The following is a 12,184-nucleotide window of genomic DNA, read 5'->3' on the forward strand; positions in this document are numbered from 1 at the left end:
TAAGGTTAAATTAATGATTTTTAGTTGTATTGTGTAGTCAAGCATATGTGGAATAGGGTGACATGGGTTCACCCCCGGGTACGTGTGTGGTAAGATGGAACAGTGGTTTGATGGCTTGGAAATAACTCTTGGTACGTTCGAGGACGAACGTATGTTTAAGTGGGGGAGAATGTAACAACCCGACCGGTCGTTTTGAGTATTACAACCCCGTTTCCCCATTTACTGCTCAAATTGGGCTTTACAGTTGTTGTGTGACTTGCTGGGAGAATTGGTTCGGGTCCGGTGAGGTTTTGGAATGAATTGGAACACTTAGTTCCAAGGTTTAAAGCTTAAGTTAAAGTAGTGACCGGATGTCGACTTATGTGTAAACGACCTCGGAATTTAATTCTGATGATTCCAATAGCTCCGTATGGTGATTTTGGACTTAGGAGCGTATCCGGAAAATTATTTGGAGGTCCGTAGTGAAATTAGGCTTGAAATGGCGAAAGTTAAATTTTTGAAAAGTTTGACCGGTGGGTTGACTTTTTTATATCGGGGTCAAAATCCGATTCTGGAAATTGGAATAGGTCCGTAATGTGAAATGTGACTTGTATGCAAAATTTGAGGTCAATCGGACGTGATTTGATAGGTTTCGGCGTCGTTTGTGGAATTTGGAAATTTGGAAATTTGGAAATTTATTAGGCTTGAATCCGTGTGTAGTTCATATTTTTGAGGTTGTTAGGTATGATTTGAGGCCTCGAGTAGGTCCGTGTTATGTTATGGGACTTGTTGATATAGTGGGTTGAGGTCCCGGGAGCCTTGGGTGAGTTTCGGATGGTTAACGGATTGAGTTTTGAATTTGGAAGACTGCTTGAACTGAAGCCTTCTGGTGTAATCGCACCTGCGGAAAAGTGGTCGCAGGTGCAAGCTCGCAAGTGCGAGCAGGGGTGCGCTGAAACGAGGTGCGCAGGTGTAGAATCGCACCTGCGCGAGAAGGAGCGCAGATGCGGGCACAGGGTTGTGAGGCATTAGTCGCAGGTGCGAGGGAAATTTCCGCACCTGCGTGCGCGCAGAAGAAGAAACTAGGCAGGCGAGTGGAGTCCGCAAATGCGACATTTTGCTCGCACAAGCGGATGCGCAGGTGCGCAAATCTTGTCTGCAGATGCGAAAATCGCTGGGGCAGAACCTTAAATTCGAGGGTTCAACATTTTCACCCATTTTCGGATTTTGGAGCTCGGGTTGGGCGATTTTGGAGAGGAAATTTTTCACACAACTTGGGATAAGTGTTCTTAACTCCCTTGTGATTATATTCCAAGAATTAATCTTCATTTATTGTGTAAGATTATTGAATCTTCAAGAGAAATAGAAGAAAATTTCTATAATGTCACAAAATGAATTTTTCAAGTTTAAATACTGATTTGGAGTCGGATTTGAGTAAAATTAGTATGGTTGAACTTGTAATTAGATGGGTTGTCGTATTTTGTGAGTTTCGTCAGATTTCGAGATGTGGGCCCCACGGATATTTTTGGGGCGTAATTTCGGATTTTATGGAAAATATTAGCGTTTTGATATGGAATTAATTCTTATAAATTGTATGGACTGAGTCAAATTATTGTGACTAGATTCGAGCCGTTTGGAAGTTGATACGCGCAGAATGGAATATCTGGAGCATTGCTTAGCTTGCTCGACATTAGATTTGGCATGTTCTAGGTAAGTAATTCTTCTAATCTTGGAGTTGAGGGTATGAACCCTAAATATATGTATTTCATAAATTGTTGGGAGGTGACGCACATACTAGGTGACGGGCGTGTGGGCGTGCACTATAAAAATGTGACATAATTATTTTTGTAGAATTTTGTAGTTAAATGATCTTGGCATTTTCCATGCGTTTTATGAGTTAAAGAAATTAAGCTGAAAAGCATATTAAAAATCATGATTGAGGCTATGTGCCAGTATTATTGGGACCCACAGAGGTCATATTGCTGTGAATTATTTGTTTTAAATTGAAAATTCATACTCAGTCATATTCATTTCATTGCATATCATAACTCAGTTTTATGACTCTATTTTGATGCATATAAATGTTTTGGGCCGAATGCCCTGTTTTACTGAAATTCCCGAGTGGCTTGAGAGGTTTATGAATAAGTGAGGCCGAGGGCCTGATTTGTGAAGATATTTATGGGATCGGGCTGCACGCCACAGCATGTTTGATATCGGTCGAGGGCCTGATTGTGAGGATGAGTGTAGATCGGAGCTGCCCGCCTGCAGCATACTTTATTATTATAGCACGTGAGTTGTCCGTGCAACACGTGAGTTGTCCGTGCAGATTATAGCGCTTAGGCTGAAGGAGCCCCTCCGGAGTCTGTACATACCCCCAGTGAGTGCAGGTACCTACTGAGTGCGAGTGTCGAGTGCCAAGTGCCGAGTGCTGAGTGACTGGGAGGCAAAAGTGATTGTGAGGTATGCCCGAGTGACAAGAGTGATTGTGAGATATGCCTGAGTGGCAAGAGTGATTGTGAGGTATGCCCGAGTGTCACGAGTGACTGTGAGGTTTACCCGAGGGGTTGTATATGAGTGATGTTCTGCCCGAGGGGCTGTTTATGATTTTATCACTGAGTTGCATCGCATTGGAATGCACACATGACATACAGGCATAGAGGTGTATTTTTCCTCATGTTGTACAACATAACATCATTCATGATTTCTTACATATTTTGACAGATGGGCATAGTGATGCATTTGTTTTATACGGGTTATCCGGAAGGAAAATGAAACATATCATTTATTATCGAGAAGATTTTTTTTGGAGAAATTTATTGTTTTCAAACTGTTCATATTATTGGCAATTTCGGCAAACGATTTGGGTTTTCACTGATGTATTTGAAAGAAAGAACTACTATTTTTTTGAAATCATTATTTGGCTGAGTATTTTATCTCTGAGTTACTTCTGGTATTATTTGCTTTATGTTGTTATAGATTGTTGTGGACTATTGGTTTTGGACCCGACCTTGGTGGAAGCTCGTCACTACTTTCAACCTACGGTTAGGTTTGTTACTTACTTAGTACATGGGGTCGGTTGTACTGATACTACACTTCTGCACATTGCGTGCAGATGTTGGCTGCTATTGTTGCTGTGCTCGATGGCTGCGAGACTTGAAGATGTACCTGTGTTCCTATTGTAGCTGCCTCTTGTTCAGGGTAGCCTTAGATTTATAAAAGCTCTGTTTATGTACTATTCAAATAGATTATGTATTTATTTTATTTTCACTTTGTATACTCTATTCTTAGAAGCTCATGATTTGTACTACCAGTTCTTGGGGATTGTATAAGATCAGGATCTTTAATCACTTAAATTGCTTTAATAATTATTATTGAAGTTGGTTAGTTAGAAATTGACTTACCTAACGGGATGGATTAGGTGCCATCACGACTAGTTGGATTTTGGGTCGTGACAGTACCGATGTAGGAACACATTCCAAGGCTAAGCCGAGGTTTGTGGGATAAAGTCACGATTAAGAGGGCAAATGATCATTACTTAATGTAATGAGGTTAAGCCGACTCGTACGGCACTACGGGAAGCCGGCCAAATAAGTAGGGTCAAATACTTATTGCTAGGTTGATCGCCTAGTAGTTGTTCATTATGTCAGTGTCAGTATAGTACTCCCGGTGAAAGGTAAAAGAGAACTTTCTTATGTTTAGGCCTAAGGAGCCGAAAATGATTTCAATGAGTTGATGAGACTGAAATGATTTTATATGATTTCTATATCAATTATGGGTTGATAGATACGTTCTAAAACTTTATAGCATGGCTTATTCACTTGTCTTTTATTTAAAATGATAAAGAGCATGATTTATATAACTGTTTATCATTTTATGTTAAATATTGATTGCATAGTTTTTGAAAAAATCTTGTCCCGGAAACTTGAGTTAGAGAGAGTCTATGATACTTATTGAGTATCGTCGTGGTGTACTCAGCCCTCAGGCCCCCTCTCCATGGCCCCACTTACTTTACATGTTTCAGGATAAGGTATGATATGTGGCATGCAGACATAGCTAGGATGACTCTCTTCCTGAGGTATATTGTGAGGTACCACTCCTATTTCGTGGTAGCTATCATGTTGTTTTCTTAATTTATGTTAGTCAGGCATCAGCCCAAGTGTTTAATTCTATTCTTTGATATAGAGGCTCCATAGATAGTTGTGAAAAATTATAGTAATGGAGTTGTACACGACATACATGAAAAGATATTTATTTTACTTAGTCTCAATGTTATGACTATGAGAGGCTTCATGTATTGTTGAATTGGAAAAATATTCCATCATTTAACTTGAAAATATATATATTTTTCAAAGAGCTTCCGTAGTTAAATTGATTTTCATGCATATGGTTTGGATGCATTATATGGGTTGGTTCGCTCGGATCGGATAGTATGTCGGGTGCTGGTCACGTGGATTTGGGTCGTGAAAAATATACCGTCTATGACCCTAATCTATGGCCAACACCAACATTGGGGCTGTAGCCAGTAGTCTTCAACTTTTGATAGCTCTCATCACACTGATTAGACTATCTAAAAGGAACACCTTTTTGAGTCAACTCCATCAATGGAGCTGCAATGGATTGAAACCCCTTTATAAAATGACGATAGTAGCCTACCAAACCCAAAAAACTCCTAATCTACAGAGTTGTAGTAGGTTTAGGTCAATTCTGAACTGCCTTAATCTTCTTCGGATCAACTTTAATACTATTACCAGATACCACGTGACCCAAGAATACAACTGAGTCTAACCAAAACTCACACTTGGAAAACTTAGCATAAAGCTTCCATTCCCTCAAAACCTGAAGCACAATTTTCATATGATGCTCATGTTCCTCTCTGCTACGAGAGTAAACTAGAATATCATCAATGAACACTATCAAATAAGAATCTAAATAAGGTTTGAACACCATGTTCATCAAATCCATGAATGTGCTGGAGTATTAGTCAAACCAAATAACATCACAAGAACTTGTAATGGCCATAACGAGTCCTAAACGTCATCTTCGGGATATCTGAAGCCCAAATCTTCACCGGATGATAACCCGATCTTAAGTCAATCTCAGAGAACACCATAACACCTTGAAGCTGATCAAACAAAATTATCAATATGAGATAGTAAAGGTAACCTTGTTCAACTGTCTATAATCAACACATCCTCATAGTACCATCTTCTTTTTCACACACAACACGGGTGCACCCCAAGGAGAAACATTCGGTCTAATAAATCTCTTATCTAGCAACTCTTGTAATTACTTCTTCAACTCAGCTAGAGCCATGCAGTATGATAGAATAGATATGGACTGGATGCCCGACACCAAGTCAAAACCTAAATCAATATTCCTATCGATAGTATACCCAGTAAATTCATAAGGAATACCTCCAAAAACTCCCTCACTGTTGATACCGAACTATGGAATATCTTGGATGAAAACCAAATATACTAAATATCCCTTCTCAATCATACATTGTGCTTTCAAAAATGAGAGGTGTATTAAATTTTGTTTGTGTACGGTAATATTTCACAGTTATTAAAAATTAATTAGTTGTGTTACTTTTAAACGAGGAAGCAAAGTGAATGTAGTAAACGATGTGGGTAGTTTTTGTAAACGTGTCCAGAACTATTAGGCTGTGTCTTAACACCCATTCTAAAAGTTTCAACTTCCAATCATTCCACTAAACATCTAACAGTAGTATTACTCGATCTGTCTCTCGCCATTGTATTCCTCTATTAAGCCTGAATAAAACTTGAAGGTAAGCTTCAACCATCTTCAATTAGGCGTATGAGGCTTCCTCTTTCATATAAATTCTCATGGGATCTGACTATTTCATGATAGTTAATTGCATAATAATTCTAAGAATGTGAAACATAGGAAAATCTTATGTGGGGTTTCATCAAACTTTGTGTAATATTAGAATTTTAAAGATTTTGAGTGGTTTGATGACTTTTTCTTAACTATTTAGAATTCAATTTGAAATCTGAATATGTTTTATGTGTTCAAGATTCATGCTTTTAAGTGTTTGTTAATTGTGTGATGTTATGTTATTTGCAGAAACCTTGTTGTAGTGTTAGATGGCTAACCGAGCTCCAATTAAAACCAGCAACTCTGCACTTATTGCTATGATTGCTGATGAGGTATTTACATTAGCTTGAAATTAGCACTTGTTTTTTATACTGTATATGTCTAGAATTCACATAATCTGCTTATTTTCTTTGTACCAATGACCGAGATTTAGTCTAGTGGTAAGAGGACAATAATTGATGTGTGGGTTAGGCGCACTTCACGAGGGTAGAGAGGGGCGGGCCCATTATCCACCGAGGTTCAAACCAAGCACAACTGGCCCTCGAGGGTTTCTCGGTTGTCAAAAACAGAAAAAAAAGAAGAAAAAAAAGACTTGAGCTTTATCCGTTCTCATTTGTTTCTTTTAAGACTAAGATGTTTGTATCTGAATACACATCTGAATAAGATTAAGATATCAAGATGTGTATTAAGATTAAGATATCTGAATCTGAATATACATCTGAATATTAAGATGTGTATGAACATCTGAATACTAAATGATTAAGATTGTTTGATTTTTAACATGTGAATGTATAAAATTTATTTTTATTTGAAAATGAATAAACATAAACTTCAAATGAAATACTAATTAATCTAATATTCTATCAATCAAATATATAATTTTTTAAAATATGGTAGTTGCCGGTGGTGATGGCTAACGGTGGTGCTTGTGAATGTCGACTAGAAGCGGTGTTTGGTGATAATGTTGGCTGATGGTGGTGGTTTAGGGTATTAGCTAGTGGTGATTGGTAGTGGTAGCGATTATTATTGAGGATGGTGGTAGTGAGTGGTGATAGTTAATAATGGTGGGTGGAGGTGGTAGTTGTGATTGAGGAAGGTGGTGGTAGTTTATAATGATGGGCAGTGCCAACTATGGTTGTTGATGGTGATGGGGTAATTAGTTGTGGTAGTTGAGGTGGATGAGTGTTGGTTGTGGTTGAGAATGATGGTGATGGGAGTGGTGGGGATGGTGAGTGGAACCAGAGCAGCAAGCATCACAACTAGTGACATTCCCCGCCACAACAGTTCCACTTCAAGGTGAACGGGAAAGGAGTCGTCAGATCTTGCCCAGGCAATGGAGCGATCCACTTTTGGCGCACTTGTTTGATGAGCTATAGTCGATAATGGTGGCAGCTATGATTGAGTATGATGGTGGTGGTGGTAGTGGTGGCTGAGTATGGTGGTGGTGGGTGGTATGGTGGTGGTTGATAATGGTAGGCGGTGGCGACAGTTAATAATGAATAAAGATGATAGCATCTTAATGAAATTAAGTCTTTGTTATAAATCTCTATTCAGATCTATTAAGTGGTTGTGAAATAAAAAAACAAACACACTTAATGATTAAGATCTGAATAATTAAGATGCAAACTTTAAAAACAAACGCACTTAATGTCTGAGATCTGAATGATTAAGATTTAGACTTCCATTAAGTGCAAACAAATGGGGCTTAATTGTTTTCTAATAAGACTAATGGGTAGCAGGAGGAATAGAGGTAGGCCTAAGAAGTCTTGGGGAGAGGTTATTAGGCGCGACATGGCGCAGCTGGAACTGACTGAGGACATGGCCCTAGACAGGAGGGTGTGGAGGTCAAAGATCAGGGTAGAAGGTTCGTAGGTAGTCGAGCGTTTCTCTTTGTCTTACTCAGTTCGCTAACATTAGTGTTAGTATGATATCTTTTATCCATAGATGGCTATTACTACCTAGAGTTTGACTGCATTCTTGGATTCAATCTTATTTCATCTTGCTGTTATTCCTACTTGTTGCAATTACATCTTCTTGTTATTCCTATTTGTTGCAATTACCTTTTCTTTTCAGTCGTTCTCTAGCCGAGTGTCTATCGGAAATAGTCTCTTTGCTCTTCCAGGGGTAGGGGTAAGGCTGCGTACGTCTTACCCTCCCCAGACCCCACTTGTGGGCAACTACTGGGTTTGTTGTTGTTGTTGGAATACATACAGGGTTCATATGCGAAGCTATTTGTGTGGTTGAGCTTTACCCATTTTAAGTATCTACGTTAAACATGGAAACAACATTCTTTTTCAAAAAAAATTATGCAAAATTAAACGTCCCTTTTAGAAAATTATCTAGGTTGACGTTTCTCATAAAGTCCATTTACATCATGAAATCCTTTGGAACCTTTTGTTAGCATAATGTTAAGGTGAAATCAGTGGATAAACAGCAGGAATTCACGAAGGGGAAGTGCTAGACTAAATAAGTATGTCAATCTACCACTTAAACCAGATAAATGAATGAAATGTTAAAAGTTGAATTAAAAACACCATTGAAAAGAAAGACTGATGCATGGATCAAGGTACTATAAAATTGTCATGATATCGTCGTCCTAAGAAATACTCATGGACGGGTTGCGTGAATGAGCTGTTGCTTGCTGACTCTTGTTTCTCTTTCTCTAGGATATTTTTTGGCTTATCAATGATGACCTGTCTTGTAATTTTGGAAGAGTCAAATCTGCGATATGCTTTCTAGTCATGCTAATCTTCTTCTATTATTGCGATATTATCAGATATCCCTGAAGGAATAATCAACCAACTGATTAAATGATTAAGGGATAGCTTTACCAGCCAGACCATTGATTATGTTTAGTTCATAGCCTAAGTGATAAAGGATAGTGGCAATTTTACATCTTTTTATGCTTTAGCCTGAACCAGTCGCTCTTTAAGTGGTTAATATCAGCTACTAAAATGGTGAATCCGACATAAACAGACACGGGTTCGAGCTGCCATGTGACTAGGAGGTCACGGGTTCGAGCTGTGGAAACAACCTCTTGCAGAAATGCAGGGTAAGGCTGTGTACAATAGGCCCTTGTAGTCCGGCCCTTCCTCGGACCTCGCGCATAGCGGGAGCTTATTGCACCGAGCTGCCTGCCCGACATAAACAGGCAAATGCAATTTGAAGAAATAGTATGATTTGAATGCACTGCTGGGATCCTGTTATATCTCTTTCCAATTCAGATATCTTTACTCCTATCAAGTAATCTCAATATCTTTTGTTTTTCTAATGCAGAATACTATTACTGGATTTTGACTGGCTGGAGTTGGCAATGTTGATTTGAGGAGGAAAACAAATTACCTCATTGTGGATTCAAGTATGTTTCGAGTTCAGGCATTGTTCTTTTTACTTTCTCTGCTGTAGCATTCACTTTCTTCCTAAATGATAGTTTCATGATGGACTATAACTTTGCTTGATGATTTGCATTAACAAATTACCCTGATTTGCCGAAACTGTTTACCAAGGACAGAGTCATCCATACCCATTTCCTGTTGCTTTACATAAAATTTGTTTTTAGTATTTTGGTAATGTGCTCGTAAACAAAGTGCTCTGATGACAAATGTTCCCTTGTATTCTCTTGCTAACAAGACCTGGTGTGGATAACTGTTTTCAACTTCTATGCTGTAGCCTCCACTCTCCACCAAAATGAGATCCATGTTGCGTAGTAGTAACTTGATTGAAGACCATATGCCCTTGTATTTGTGTTAATAAGACTTTGATGCCTGGGATTGGTATGTTCTATTTTCTCTTCCCACGTGTGAGTTAGAGCCCGTTTGGCTTAGCTTATTTAAAGTAGCTAATAAGCATTAAGTGCTGAAAGCAGTCGTAAAATACAACATAATTAATAAAGGAAGATGTACATTCATTGCGCGACTTGAAAATATTTATTATCTCGGGGAAAATCTTGAATATGACGGCAGTAATAAACACACTATTGTCATATGAAATGTACTCAGGTGGTGCAATAAATGCACAACACTCGATTATTTCTTTTTTTCACACTTTTTTTGTATTTTCTACTATATTCACACCTATAAGTATGTGTATCTTGTAAATCATTTATGTCAAGTAAGTTATCACGTTAGGAAGAACACGACTAGTTCTCTCCATTACTCCCTCTCCTTCCGAAGATATTTCACAAAATGAAACCAAAAAGTTAACCTAAGTGAGTATATACTGGCAATTATTTGCCTTCGATTTTCATTGTGTCGCCATTGTGAACAAGGGCTCGGTTAACGACCAGGGTCTTTTGACCATTAGGTCCAAGATCATTTATTTATGCAATTAATGCTAAAATTTGTCTATCTGAGCTCCTCCTTGCTAGAGTCTACATTTCATTATCAAAATGGGGGTCATTGCTCTTTTGTGTTTAGTTTGGCTTATGCCCTTGACTCTTGGTGCCAGTAGTAAGGGTAATGTGTGGTAAAATTGAAGGGAGAAAATAGCCATTGTTATTTGCAATATTAACCGAGATGCTTAAATCTGTCTGAGAATCTATACACATCTTATCTGATTATGCACTTCCACCACTTGGTACAATAATGACCTCTGATAATTCCTTAAACGATACCAGTAAAGTGCATAAAATAGATCCGTTGTTAATATGATCCCTAGGCAAAACAGTTATTTTCATTTGGTTACAAGTATTTCATCTACCTTTATTTTCAATTAGTAGCTCACATATAAACTAACAGCTGAGGAAAGGATGAACGAATAAAATGTTAGGGTCTTCTTTTGAGTGCTGGAGCTGCACTTTTTATAACGTTATTCAATTATTTATTAAAGAAAGTAATCTTGATTATTTCTCTTATGGTTTAGAAACAACGGTGAAGCAGATTGAAGATGCTTTTAAGGAATTCACCACAATAGAAGATATTGCAATCGTGTTAATCAGCCAATATGTAAGTTCTTTGCTAGTTTCCCGTTGTGAGTTTGATATGTGAGTCCTTTATATCATCAAGAAAGTTATCAACAGTTTGCTGATTACGCCTTCACCTGAAGAAGTATTCAAGCGCTGCAATGAGTGTTGCGTCATCTGACTAATCAACTGCTACTTATATCATTGAGAATATGGACAGTTGGAATTTGTTTAGTTTGTTGAATGTCAGCTGCAAATTTGATTGATCAAAAGCATAGTTCATCTGAAATACGTAATTAGTGACCAAACCTCAAGTGCTCTTGAGCCAAAGCAAGCTGGGATGAGAGACTTGCATGACTGACTTATAAAGTGCGATATGCTATTTGGGAAGGCTAAGCTTCCAAGTACAATCTGTGCCTGTGATGGTTCTATCAATTCCTTGTCTAATCTCTAGCTAAAACCAAGGATTCTCAAAAGCAAAGAAATTAATCATTGCGAAATACCATTTGAAGCCTACTTTATATATCTCCGATATTTAACACTAAAAGTTGGAGGGGCAGGAGAACAAAAGTTGGGTAAAAGTTGGAGGGTTAGGAGGAGGTGTAAGAGGGAAAGCGAATCTTGGTCTGGGTAGGAAAGGCGAGTTCACCGCTTCTGTCCAATTTCAGACTGGCTCAGAAACCAGGCTAAGGGCAAAAGATTAGTACTGTCTCGTAGGAAAGAAAAACCAGTCAGTCAGCGCCCTTGCAACAGTGAAATCCAGTAACCCCCCCCCCCCCCCCCCCCATGTTAAACACAGTTAAGCTGTTGAATAACTATTCCGGTTTAGTACTTCCCTTCTGAAAGCAGTCCTCAAGTATTGTTGTCTGTGGATACGATACAGTGTGGAATATGTGCTGATATGGTCCTTTTATTTTTTTGACGTTGCAATTCAGTCTTGTAATAGATATCAGCATGAACTAGTTCTTCAACTAAAGTTTGTCTAATATGGTAAAGGATTTTTTCTATTCAAGTGAGAATATTATGTGCTTTATATATGCATTTAAAAGGTAGCTGGTGGCACCTTCTTCCTTCTATTTGTAGTTGCACTAAGTAGAACCAGGTTCCGAAAGAGGTTAAATCTGTGCTACCTAATTTTACCACTCATTGGGTCTCTCTTTTTTAGGTTGCCAACATTATAAGATATTTGGTTGATAGCTACAACAAACCAATTCCAGCCATTCTGGAGATTCCTTCAAAGGACCATCCATATGATCCTGCCCATGACTCTGTTCTTTCACGAGTAAAGTATCTCTTCTCTACTGAATCAGTGGCATCTGGAAGGCGTTGATGACGGTTTATGTTTCAACATGCCCCAATCATTCAATTCATATCTGAATGTCGTAGTCTATGTCACCTTGTGCTCGTTTGCAATCTTATGTTATTTTTTACTTTAAGTTATCTTTTCTGACAACTTGTTGAAAGCAG

At 38.4% G+C, this 12,184-nt stretch overlaps 1 pseudogene; it reads left to right on the plus strand.

Moving 5' to 3' along the window:
• Nucleotides 1–5,630: 5,630 nt before the first annotated feature.
• On the plus strand, nt 5,631–12,184 carry LOC104106227 (V-type proton ATPase subunit F-like; annotated as a pseudogene).

This window comes from Nicotiana tomentosiformis, chromosome 2 (assembly GCF_000390325.3).
Source record: "Nicotiana tomentosiformis chromosome 2, ASM39032v3, whole genome shotgun sequence".
NCBI lineage: Eukaryota > Viridiplantae > Streptophyta > Magnoliopsida > Solanales > Solanaceae > Nicotiana > Nicotiana tomentosiformis.